Source organism: Cupressus sempervirens, chromosome 7 (genome assembly GCF_028749045.1).
Source record: "Cupressus sempervirens isolate cs-2001-9-10 chromosome 7, ASM2874904v1, whole genome shotgun sequence".
Lineage (NCBI taxonomy): Eukaryota > Viridiplantae > Streptophyta > Pinopsida > Cupressales > Cupressaceae > Cupressus > Cupressus sempervirens.
The window spans coordinates 129,183,838-129,197,762 of record NC_143124.1 but is presented as its reverse complement, the minus strand read 5'-3'; positions in this window follow the sequence as shown (position 1 = coordinate 129,197,762).

Genomic DNA, 13,925 nt, shown 5'->3' with positions numbered 1-13,925 from the left:
AATGAAATGACCTGATTTGAATACAACTTAATTGATAATTTTAGATCATTGTTCTAGCTTATACTTGATCCTTCCTGATCAAATATAATGTTATTGCACCATAAGGATATTATGCTTATCCTTCAAATTCACTTCTTCTACTTACCAATAAAACATTAATCACATCACCATAATTTGCACATTCTCTTAAACTCACTTGCCACTTGTTCACTCTCTTTGAAATCAAAAATTGACCTTATACTTTTCACTTTGTTAATTTGGCTCAAATACAACTTATAATAATCAATATTCATCACCTTAGTTGGCCGGAACCAATAGATAGATCAATTAAACTAATTACAACAAAATAAGAAAATCCTTGTGTAGCTAACCCTGCTCGGTTGAAACTGACATTGAAATGATTTTCTTCATTAACCAAAAAAGGCTTGATTAACACTAAAAACTTATAAAAATCCTTTGGTAATCAAGTGATCTTGGTTAACACTCACTTTCCTTTGATGCCCAAGTGAACTTGGTAGCCACTACCTATTGAACTAAGCAAACATAGGAATGCTCAATAGACACTCAGAACTATCTTTACTGCCTAAGTGAGCTCTACATATATTGACTAATAATGATTATGATATTTTTGCAACATCAAAGACAACACACAATTAACCAATTGTTATCAAACAATATCCCTCTTTGGCATTGATGGCAACGCAACATGTCATAGCATAATAATATTTTGGATTAGAGAACTCCCTCTGTAAGTATGAGGTCTTCCTTTTTTATCGAATTCTTTTTGCAATAGCTATTACCAAGTTCATTCAAAACATTCTCCCTCTTTCTTAGAGATATGATAGTAAACTTCTCCCTCTTTAACAACACATGCAAAAGTCACTAACTCTATAAATTCCAATGATTCATCTGCAATATGCCCTTGCCAATTCTATACCAACTAATTGATCATGAATAGGTTCTTGTCAATGCATTATCTAAACTTCATGTAGTGAATTTTAGATAGGGGAATGACTACTAGCTTGCCTCTTAGATACAAAAATTCATCCTTAGGTAATGGTTTGGTGAATATGTCTGCAATCTATTGCTTTGTATTCACATACTTCAATCTAACTTCTTTATCTTGCACCAATACTCTTAACAAGTGATATTTTATAGCAACATGCTTTGTTTTGGAATGCATCACAATATATAACAACTAGATCTTTAATTTCTACTTTAATTCCTTCCAACAAATTTTTGAACCAAACAATGTTAGAGTAATTGACTATTGTTGCAACATATTTTTCTCTACTATGGATTGAGAAGTATAATTATACTTCTTGTTTGTCCAAGATGCTAGTCTTTTACCAAGAAAGAATGCTCCACCACTAGTACTTTTTTGTCATCAAGACTTCCTGCCCAATTAGCATCAATAAATACTTTTAAGTCCAAATTGCATCCAAGTGTGTACCATAAACCATAGTCTTTAGTAACTATTAGATACGACATGATTCTCTTAATTTCCATCATGTGATTTTCTTTAAGATTTTCTAAGAATCTCGTCACTATTCCAACTACTAAAGCAATATTAAGCATCATGTAAACTACATACTACAATTTTCCAATCATTGATTTGTAAGTAGTCTTATCTACTTCTTTAGAATCATCATTTTTGGAAAGCTTATCTCCAATTGACAAAGGCATTCCAACTGGTCTTAAATCTTCCAATCCAAAATTTTTCAGTATATCCTTGATATTCTTAGATTGAGTGATATAGATACCATACTTGTTCTATTGTATTTGCAATCTAACAAAGAATTTTATTTCACCAAACATGGAGATCTCAAATTCTTTGCTCATTTATGTTGAGAATGCTTTGCATAAATCATCATTTCCTATGAATAAGGTATCATTAACAAATATTTCTGCTAATATAATCTTCTTATACACTCCTTTCTTGATATATAGACTACTATTATCATTAGTCCTTTGAAAACCAATCTATACCAAATAATTATGGAGTCTTTTGTACCAAGCTCTAGGAGCTTTCTTGAGACCATAAAAAGCTTTGTGTAGTTTGCAAACCATGTCTCCTTTACTAAGATCTACAAAAACTTCTGATTGCTCAATGTAAACTTCATCATCAAGGATTCTATTCAAGAATGTAGATTTAATGTCTATTTGATATACCTTAAATCCTCTATGTGATGCATATGATAGTAAAGATCTAACACCTTCAAGTCTTGCTACAGGAGAAAAAGTTTCACCATAGTTGATACCTTCTTCTTGAAAGTAACCTTTGCATACTAGTCTTGCTTCTTTTCTTGACACCTTTTCATCCTCATTCAGCTTATTTCTAAATACCCACTTTGTACCAATTACATTTTTATCCTTACATCTAGGAACAAGAGACCAATTATTTTTGTTCTCTATTTTTTCTATCTCTTCATTTATTCCTTCAATCCAACTTCCATTTTCTAGAGCATCTTTAACACTACTAGGTTCAAATTCAACAAGTAAAAATGTACCATTTAATTTTCTTCTTTTCATTGTTCCATTTGATTTATGTCCAATGATCTCATCAAGTGCATGATGTCTTCTAACATATCTTTTTATTATAGGCTTGTTGGCCTATGAATGAGTTCCATCATCTTCTTCTTGAATTTTAGTTTCAATCTTTAGTCCTTTTATTTGTGACTTAGTTCCATCAAGCTCAATTTGAACTAGCTCAATAGCCTTTGTTTTTTGACTCGAGTCACTGCAGATCGGGTTGCACTATTTGCAACTCGATAGCTATTAGAATTTTTGTGGAATTGAGAGTTGAAAAATCTTTTCTTTTAGATAGATTATGAAGTGTATCAAGTTCATAGTAAACAAATCTTCTCTAATATTAAAGTTCCTTACCAGTTTCTTCTTTACTCTTTTCTGCATATTCATCAATTCTAAAATGTGCACATTCTATGATTTTGTGAGTAGATAAATACAAACATTTGTATGCTTTGCTTTTGTAGGAATATGCTAGAAATATTCCTTCATCACATTTTACATCAAGTTTTCCTTTTCCAAATTCTTTCAATATGTAACATTTTCTGCCAAATACCTTCAAGGAACTCACATTAGGTTTGTAGCCATACCATAGCTGATATGGTTCTTGTTTGAAGCTCTCTTCAAATGAACTTTGTTCTAGGTATGAACTATAGTGTTGATAGCTTCCTTTTAGTATTTGAGAGAAACATTATTTTCAATCATCAGGGTTCTTGCACAATCCACAATAGATCTACTTCTTCTTTCTACTATACCATTTTCTTGTGGTGTACAAGGAGCAAATAGTTTTCTTTTGATTCCTCTTTCAATGCAAAAATTGTTGAATTCATAGGAAATGAATTCTCCACCTCTATTTGATCTTAGGCATTTCAAGTTCTTTCTAGTTTCTTTTCCTACTCTTGCTAGATACAACTTGAATTTTTGAAAAGCTTCTATTTTTTCTTTTAGGTATATTACTATCATCATTCTAGAGTAGTCATCAAAAAAGAGAATGAAAAAAATTTCTCCAATATAACTCTCTATTCTAATAGGTCCAATTAAGTCTATATAAAAAAATTCCAAGACTTCTTCTAACTAATATTCTTTGGTTTTGGAGCTTGTCTTTTCCATCTTACCAATTTGGGAATTCTTGCAAAGACCCATGTTAGGCTTCTTCAAACTAGGAATACCTCTTACTATTTTATATTTCCTTATCTTAATCAGATTATCAAAGTTCATATGACATAGCCTTTTGTTCCATAACCAGCTTTCTTCTACTTGAGCAATAAAAAATAAACAATCACTAATACCAAGATAAAATAGATTACCTTTTGGTTGCTTACTAGAACACACCAAGTTTTCTTTCACATCCAATAGTTTGGTCTATCCATTCATGAATTCTACCTTGAATCCAATGTTATTCAGTTGCACCACACTTAGTAGATTATGCTTTAGTCCTTCAACCCAATAAGCATTATCACCTACAAGTTCTTAATTTAACAAGATACATCATTTCCGTTTTATATTACAAGGTTCACTATTTTCATATCTTACACTTCCTCCATCATAGTATTCCATACGCTCAAATTTTATTTTGTCACCAATCATATAATGCAAGCAACCACTATTAGTAATCCATATATCATTTTTTCTAACATGAGAGATAAGTGCCATTTTATCTCCTTCATCATTAGATTCATCTTTCAAAGCAATATAAACCATTTCATCTTCACTGTTATCATAATCTTTAGCTATGAAACATGATTTCTTACCTTTGTCCTTGAATTTCTTGTCGTTCTTGGAGTCCTTCTTGCCTTTATACTTGATGATTTTCTTTTCATCCTTCATTTCCTTGTTTGGACACCTAATAGTAATGTGACCAATTTCTTCACAAGAAAAGTAGATCAGAGGAACTTTACCTTTGTACTTCCCTCTTCCTTTGGAATACTTTCTTGCAAGTAGGGCTTCAACAAATTCAATATCACTATCTAAACTTTCTTCTGATGATCCATCTTCTTCATTTCTTGACTGACTAGATTTTGACATTTTACCCTTTTTCTTGAGTGAGAGTTTAACTTTAAATGCAGATTCAATATTCTTTGAAGCAAGAACATAGTTATCATAATTGTCTAACTCAAAAGCTATTAATCTTCCAACTAGAGCATCCAACCCTATCTTATTGGTTGGATCACATCTCATTTCTTCAATAGCAAATACTCTAATTGCATAAACTAGAAGAAGAGTTCTGAGCAATTTACTTACAACAGTTTCCTCCTTGATGTCTCCTTGAGATGCTTTGATTGCACTAACATTGGCCTTGATTCTTTCCACATATTTTTCAATGTTTTTATCTTCTCTCATTCTCATTTGATCAATTTCTCCTCTAAGGCTTTCTATTTTAGCTCTTCTTACATTATCATCTCCTGCATAGATATTTTTTAGTTTGTTCCACATTGAAAAAACAATTTTTTTAATCTTTTACCTCATCAAATTCAACATAATTGAGAGCAGATGCAATATCAATCATCATGATATTATGATTCTTCTTTTCAGTAGTATCTTCAACTAATAATATTTATTGGGAGCCTTGTATTTAGAATAAAGATACTTGCAACTTGAATCATTGATGGTAGCTAGATGCAATCTCATTAGTCCCTTCCATGTTGCAAAGTTTTTTCTATTCAGCTTGGGAATCTCTCTTTTGTAATACATCTTGATCTTTAGCTTAGCTCCTTGAAACCTTCTTTGTAAGAAACAAAAGCTCTAATACCAATTCTTGGAAATGTAAGAGGCGTAATTTAGATGGGAGGGGTGAATCAGTTACTACAAAAATAAATCCCAGATCCCTTCTGATGTCAATACAAAATGCAAACAAATAATTGAATATTGTTGAAGCTCAGTAAACATAGAGTGTTTTAACTTGGTATTAACTAGATTAGCTTAGTAAAAGATTAACTTATAAACTATTAGATGTTATGTGTGATTACCATTACTTTACCTTAGTTGCTAACATAAAGAAAATAACATGAACACATTTGACACTAGGATTTAATGTGGAAACCCAATTTGGAAAAAATCACCAATTGCAACTAGTTACTAATGTTCACTCTTCTAATGTGAGCCCTATTAGGAGCCAACCCTGTTAAAGGTTATAAAACACACTGTTAGGTGTGATATTGTTAAAGGATTTAATTACCCTATTAGGAGTGGCCTATTTAGAGGTCTTGAGAATAATTCAATGGAATTTACACCTTGTTAGAGGGTTTTCCAAATAGTTGTTAACCCAACTCTGTTAAGAGTTTAGATCATTGCTACAATGGTTAGAGAGTAATAATGAAATAACCTAATTTGAATGCAACTTAATTGCTGATTTTAGATCTCTATTCCAGCTTGTACTTGATCCTTCTTGATCAAATTTGAGTTTGTTGCACCACAAGGATATTCTACTTATCCTTCAAATTTTCTTCATTTTCTTACCAATAGATCTTCAATCACATCACTGTAATTTGTACATTCTCTTGTACTCACTTGCACACTTGCTACTCTCTTTGAAATCACAACTTGACTTTATGCTTATACTTTTCAATTTTTCAAGTCAGCTAAAGTACAACTTACAATAATCAATATTGAACACCTTAGTCAACTGGAATCAATAGATAGATCAATTAAACTTAATACAACAAAATAGGAAAACCCTTTGCTTGTCAACCCTACTCTGTAGAAACTAACTCTGAAATGATTTCCTTCATTAACCAACAAAAGCTTAGTTAACACTACAAACTTATAAAATTCCTTTTGCAACTAAGTGAGGTCAATTATCTCTAGTTCCATCCAACTTTTCTTTGTTACCCAAGTGAGCTTGGTTAACACTCGCTTTCTACAATTTTTCCTTTGACACCTAAGTGAACTAGGTAGACACTACCTTCTAAACTAGGCAGACACAAGAATGCTTAGTAGACACTGAGAACTGTCTTTACTGCCTGAGTGAGCTCAGCATATACTAACTGATAATGATTATGACATTTTTGTAACATCAAAGACAACATAGTTAACCAATTGTTATTCAACAAATTCTTCATATAAAATTCCTAGCTAACTGAGCCTTCCACCATTTAATTGCATTCATGCTTTTACTTTCTATAAGCATGTGATTAGTATATAATACCAAGATAATGAATATGCCAGTTTAGTTTTTTAAATGTAAACACAATTTTCTCATACTCACTCCTTACAATGCTTTGGCTCACCATGAAGGAATCAAACTTTATGTAGCATTACCTGGGTGACTTCTTCAAGCCTTATAATGATTTCTTGAGTTTGTAAATAAATTCTTTTTGTAATTAAGAAAAAAAAACTTCTACTTGTTCCCCCCACACCCCTTCCCAACACACACACACACACACACACACACACACACGTGTGTGTGTGTGTGTGTGTGTGTACTAGAAGAAGTGACCTATTGGGAGTATGAATAAAAAAACAAACATTATTTAAAAATCTCAAATATGCATCAAAGACTCATCAAAATGAAAGAACATTAACTAAATAATGCTTGCTTAAGTTTTGCAACTCTAAGTAGCCAACAAACCAAATTCTCTAGCCACCTCTATAGCTCAACAAAGGCACCCATTAGAGGCCTTTTTGGTGTGTTAGGATGCAAGTATATTTGGTGTGCTCTCTCAAATACAACAATATAGTGAATCTCTTGAATGTTTATGTGCAAATGTGAATGGTGAAATATGAACCTAAGCTACAATGAAATGAAGAACACCTCAAGAAATGGCTATGGACAAAGCCATACTTGAAAGCATTTAATGATGATAATATGAAATGCAATAAAGAGAAACTACACTAATATGAAAGTTAAACTAAGATGCAAATGAAATGGAGATGATAAAATTCAAGTAAACTAGACTAATAATGCAAATGAGAAACTAAAATTAGCTACCAAATGATTAGTATGCATCTAGAAATCACAAAGAAAACTACCATGAAAACTACTATGAATGTTCAAACTAGCATGCAAACTCAACTATAATGAAAGCTCAAATCTCAAACCAGCATAATAATAATGCAATAATGAGAGATGAAAATGCTTGAGACAAGGCCTCTATTTATAGGCTTGAGGGAGGGCTTGGTGAGGTGGCATCAATGTAGGTGCCACATAAGGTGACATGCAAGTCATGCAAGTGGTCAAATATTCAAAGTTTGTTCACACATGTGTGAGAAAAATTGAGAAGAGTGGGAGACAAGAGTGTAAAGGGGATTGTGTAGGCATGCCATCTCACACATGTGTGAGCACACACTTAGGCTAATGAGGGGGATTAGGAAAGAGATTAAGATGATTAAGTGGGATTAGAGAAGAAGTAGGCTTAAGAGGATGAAAATGATGGGTATAGGCTAGGTTTTAGGTTAGGTTTAAGATTAAATTAAATAGGATTTAATTTAATTATAGGTTTAGAAAAATTAATGGGATGTGGGGGATTTAAATAAATAAAATTTATTTAAAAAGGGACAAAATGGAGGAGCATGTGTTAAATTAATTTAATACTTTAGGACTAGGAGTGTTTAAATTAAATTTAAATACTTAGGAAAATGAACTTATTTAATTAATTGATTTAATTAAATAAGTAGAAGAATGTGACTAATATAATTAATTACAATGTCACAAGTAATATTAAATAAATTAATATAGTCTCTAGGGACAATTTTAAGCTTCTACATTTTTTCCCTCTTTGATGTGATGTCGGGATGGCATCATATCAATGAAAAGAAAATATAGGTTTCCCTAGAGAAGGTGGGAGCCCTACAAGCAATGACAGAGAAGGAGGGTGCCCCCTCGTGAAAATTGTGCAAAAAATAAATTTTGGGAAATTTTCACAAAAAGGTCTTAGGAAAATAAGGAAAAGGAGAAAAACAGGAATAAATGACAACATTTGCATGACTTGTAGGTCAACAGGGAATGAACATGGCTCAGGGGAGACATGGGCTCAAACAGGGTCTGCAGGGGGCCTATATAAGCCTTTGAGGGGCCCAAAGGGGGTCATTTTTACACTTCAAGAGCAGAGCATCCAAAGAAAACATGGACCCCATTGATCAATTGCAGCTTGGTGAGTACATTTAGGAGTACCAAAGAGTAGTTGGGATAGGCCCACCGATAAGTCATCTGATCCTCTTCATCTTTTTCATAGACTAGGCTAGGTTAGGTCATTTATTGCATAATAAATGAGGCAAAAATGTTGTCAGGGTAGAGATGATAGTCTATACCCTATCCTCTACATAGATGACAATGCAATGGCCATAGCATCTGCAAAGAGGACATGAAAAATCCTATCATTTGCGCAAATGCCAGAAAAGGGAAGAGACTATGTGTAGATGATAGTTTCATCTAGTAGTCTACACAGATAGAAAAGGAGGGATAGAGTAAGCAAAGATGTCAGAACACATCTCATCATCTTCGTACATGATAAAAGGTCTATCATCTACTCTGATCGACATTTGCGTCAATCAGTGTCTGTGCAGATCAATTTTTTCACCAATCAACATCTTTGCTTATTGGCATTTGCACTGATTAGCTACTCCACTGATTGGGAGAAATTGGTAGAAGACAAGGGAAGATGCCCCATTCTAGGGATGACATAGGCTAGAAAGACTAACTCTCTATATGGCTATGTTGTAGGAGGACACAGTAGTGTTCAGGTTGAGGAAGTACTACCCTCCTACCATGGTGATACAAGAGAAACTAATGAATGTGAATTGGGGACACATGTGATTATGCAACTTTGATCATATGCACAAGTGGCTAGACTTGAGGGCCCACTCAGTGCAGCTATCGACACTCATTGAATGATGGAACACGCCCATAAGGAGCTTTCATCTACTAACATGAGAGGCTATAGTCACACTATTGGATGTGTGGTGGATCTTACAAGTGCCTATCTGAGGAGCATACCCAAAATATGTATTAGAGGGGTTAGAGCCATTTCTATGAGAGTGCTTCAGTAGATAGCAGTAGAGACTATCGATCCAGTGATTGTGGCTATCATGGAGGGGAGCTCTAGAGTAGAGATTACCAAGCCTAGAAGTATACCTAGCCTCCCTCATATGGAAAATTCTACCAAATCATGTAGGACATGGTTGGCCTATAGGGTATGTGTGGGTGCTGAGAACCCTTCTACAAGACAATGGAGAGGTCTATTAGTGGGGATAGATGATCCTAGTTGAGCTCTACCATGACTTGCACATGTGTGCATATCATACAATATGAACTATGGGACTAGGACTAACACTACTAATGGTTTGGTCATGAGAGCACATCAGAGTCACATGGCCCATCACCTGGTAGGAGACCAGGTAACTTGGTGAGCCATTCGCTTGTAGATATCAACTGCTAATCTAGTATACAGCTACAGAGTCAGTGGGGTTTTGGCGCCACTACATTGACAAGATCATTATGTTTGAGTGGACTCCATATGATGGGTTAGAGAATTGGGGGCAGACACTGGTCGTAAGTGGAGAGGATGATATGGAGGATTAGATGTACCTCCCATACACACAGATTGACTGCTAGATCATTGGGTAGTCCATGCACGTGATTATGCATTACATGCCTTCTTGGGTGCATTAACAATTTAGCAGGACATAGGATACGATACCATATAGGTTCCTATACCCTATTGTATCTTAGGAGTATGATTGGTTATGGGGGCAAGAGACCAACCTTTGGTTGGCCCATATATCATGGGTATCTATGCTATCCCTATTGTGGGTACACAGATAGGACAGGGGATATGCAAGTGTGACACTGGTATATGCACAGTGGTGGGCAGCCCACCAATAAGTCAGACTCATAGTGCCTAGGGTGCCTCCACCAATAGAGAAACCATAGGGGAAGGGGGGTGGAGCAAGAGATGATGGGTGGGCAAGTGTGATGCCACCACTAGAATAGGGGGCATAGGAGGGACCACAAGGGCATAGATCTTGAAAAAGGAGAGGGCCAGGGCTAGCACTAGCATAGGCACCAGAAAAAGGGTCATAGGTATAGGTACAAGTACAAGTGCTAGTAGGGGGATAGAGATAGGGGCTAACAAAGGACCCAGAATTGGTGAGGGCTAAGTGAGATAGCCTATATATAAAGGTAGCCTTGTTATAGGGGTAGCACAGGTGCAACAGGCATTAGCAAACAACATATAGTAGGCCATGGCAGCCATACAGGAAGAGCTACAAATGCAGAGGGCTAGAGGGGACAATGCACAAGAAGCCTTAGTAGCCCTACAGGCATGGGTGGATGTTGGCAAGTTTGTTGGGATGGGGATCAACATAGAGGTAGAGGAGTGGATAAAGCTGGAGAGACTCTGAGGAGAGGTAGCCACATTATGGGCCAAGCAGGCCACCCATTAGGCACAACTAGATGAATATCCCAGGCAAAGGGACATAGCAAGATAGATGCTATAGCCTAGGGCAGCCATCATGGTTATGTAGGAGGCTATCATAGCTAGTCAAGCAGAGGCATGGGCCATATGAGAGGTAGCCTATTGTAGGTCACTTTATATTAAGGTCATGCCTGCTAATTAGTGATAGCTATATTTTAAGAGGGGGGCCAGCTCATGGATGTCAGGGGGTAGAGCTAGATTAGAGCAGTCTATAGGATAGTAGAGACCTCCTTGAGGGTGGGATATAGGTGGGGATGGGCCTTCATAGCTAGTGGCTTGATTTTTTTATAGTGATTAGTTTTTTTTTTGATAGATATGTGTAGATGTAGCGAGTTTTTGATGATGCATTTGTACTATATGATTCTACATGATTTGTATATGGACTAGATAGACACTAATTTTTGAGATATATAGATGAAATGATTTGATGGCTCTATATGTGTATGGACTTATGTGATGCATATGCTTATCTATGATGTGGATACTAACATTTGTGATGCAAGATGTGATTGCATATGATGTTTCTATATGATATGTATATGGATATGATGCATAGCATGTAGATGATGCAATTTTTTTGGCAATTATGAGATGTATGCATTGTTTTATTTGACATGTATGGATGCACTATATAGATGAGATGTGATTATGATGTATATGTCCCTAACAAAATTTCTAACAAATGCAACCTAATGGAAGTGAACCAATAAATGCCTAATGAACACTAAAGGAGATGAATCAAATGAGTACTAATGAATGTAACAAAATGGAAAAGGAATGACTGAATGCAATGAAAAAGAATGCAGCCTAAAATGGATGAAACCTAAAAGTGAAAATACACAAAAATGTCTTAATGAATGCAACCTAATGAAAATGAATATTTATCCAAACTATCATTCATAGAAACCCAGTATTGTAGCATAGGAGGGGGGAAATAAATAGGACCTTCTCTCAAGCACAACTCAAATGAAAACCCTATGAAAACTAACTACATGATATCAAGAGATTCCATTGTGTTTATTTAGAGAGCACACCTTAAGTTGATTTTGCGAATGAGTTTATGCATAATATGCTATAGAAGCATAAATGACGTGACTCTTTTGTGTGGACTAGACACACAAAACCATAGAGACTTTAGGATGATAGGTGTAGTTTGCATAGTCATGATGCATCAAATGTCATGTACAACATGGAGAGGTCTGCGTACACCCAAAGGCTTTTTAAGGATATTTGGTGGAAAGTGTGCTAACCCTTTGCCCCCATTGTGCAACACATTGACATAACCTGAAAATAACACATATGAAATAAAGCCTCAAAAAAATAGATCATACCACAAACAACACGTGTAATCAATAAGATTTATTTAAGTATGACCATAATATGGAAGATCAAGGTGCACCGTAAAAGGTTTTCACTAGCACACAAAAATAAAATCAACCAAAAAGAGACCTCATGACCAACTAGTGATTTAGTCCACAGTTCCTACCAAGAACCTTAGGTCTAGAAGTGAATGTCACAGTGTCACCTATAGGAAGGATTCAACCTATAAAAGTGTGTCAAATCAAAATGTCAATGATCATAAAATCATGTGTTTCCAACAAGGGCTATGAAGCAAACAAGTTTGTTGAATCATTAAGTCTCAAATGGCAATTTTGTGCACGTCCAAGTGTGGTCACTATTGTGAAAAAAACTCAATGTGATGGGATTGGAACAACACTTGATGGAAAATTGCCTCGCGAACTAGAGGTCTTTCAAACAATGGAGATGAAGTGAAACCTCATAGAAAAGAGGTCTTTTATTGGGTGTATGAAAAGAAAAATGCTTGATAGGACTTTGCACAAGGGAAATGGAACAATGGAATGAGGTGAAGCAAAATGAGCCTTATAAAAAATGGATCAACAATACTTTTTTCAAGAACATTTTGTACTTTTTAGGTTTTTCTCAAGAATGTTTTATGAATTTTTTTTGGATTTTTTCTAATTTTTGGATTTTTTTGGATTTTTGCAGGACTATAAACACTGTACAGGAACTACAAAGGCTCAAGATTAGAACCGCTTGAGATGTTGAATATTTAAAGGCTCAGGGAGTGGATCTCCCTTTTGAGTAGCAATTTGATATGCCCCAGAACCATATTTTCCTATAATGATAAATAGACCCAGCCAATTTGACTCAAACTTTCCTTTCTTTTCATGGTTCTGGAGGTTTTGCATATTATGCTACAAAACTAAGTCACCCACTTCAAACTCTTGTAGCTTGATTTTCTTATGATACTGAAGCTATAGATGATTTTGATACATGCAGAGGTGGTTTAGGGAATTAAGGTGTCTCTCATCAAGGAGTTACAACTCTTGCAACCAAGAAACTCAATATTCTTTGTTGAACATCAGATTCTTGAGACAGATTTTGAGGGAAGGGAGCTCATTTTTTGATGGGTAAGACTGCCTCAAAACCATAAACAAGAGAAAATGAGGTGGCTCCTATGGGGGTACGGATGGAGGTGCAATAGGCCTAAAGGGTGGGAGCAATTTGGAGGTGCCAATCATGGCCAACTTCATCAACAGTTTTCTTTAGGATTTTCAAAATGGTTTTATTGGTAGCTTTAGCTTAGCCATTGCCTTGGGGGTAGTATCAGGTGGAAAAATGCTGGGTAATTCTAAATTTCCTACATAATGTGGCAAGTTCTTGATTTTTGAAAGGGGTTCCATTATCAGTCATAATATCTTAAGGTATATTGAAATGACAAATAATGTAGTTCAAAATGAACTTTGAATTTTATTTTCTAGTTATGTAAGTCAATGGAATGACCTCGACCCACTTTGTGAAGTACTCAATGGAAACAATAATATACTTGTGGCCATTTGAGGAATTTGGGTATACTTGACCAACAAGACTGAATCCCTAGTGGGAAAAGGGCCATGGAGTGATGGTGGGTTGAAGGTCTTGGGTGAGAGTGTGTATAAAATCACCATACTACTAACAAGGAACACA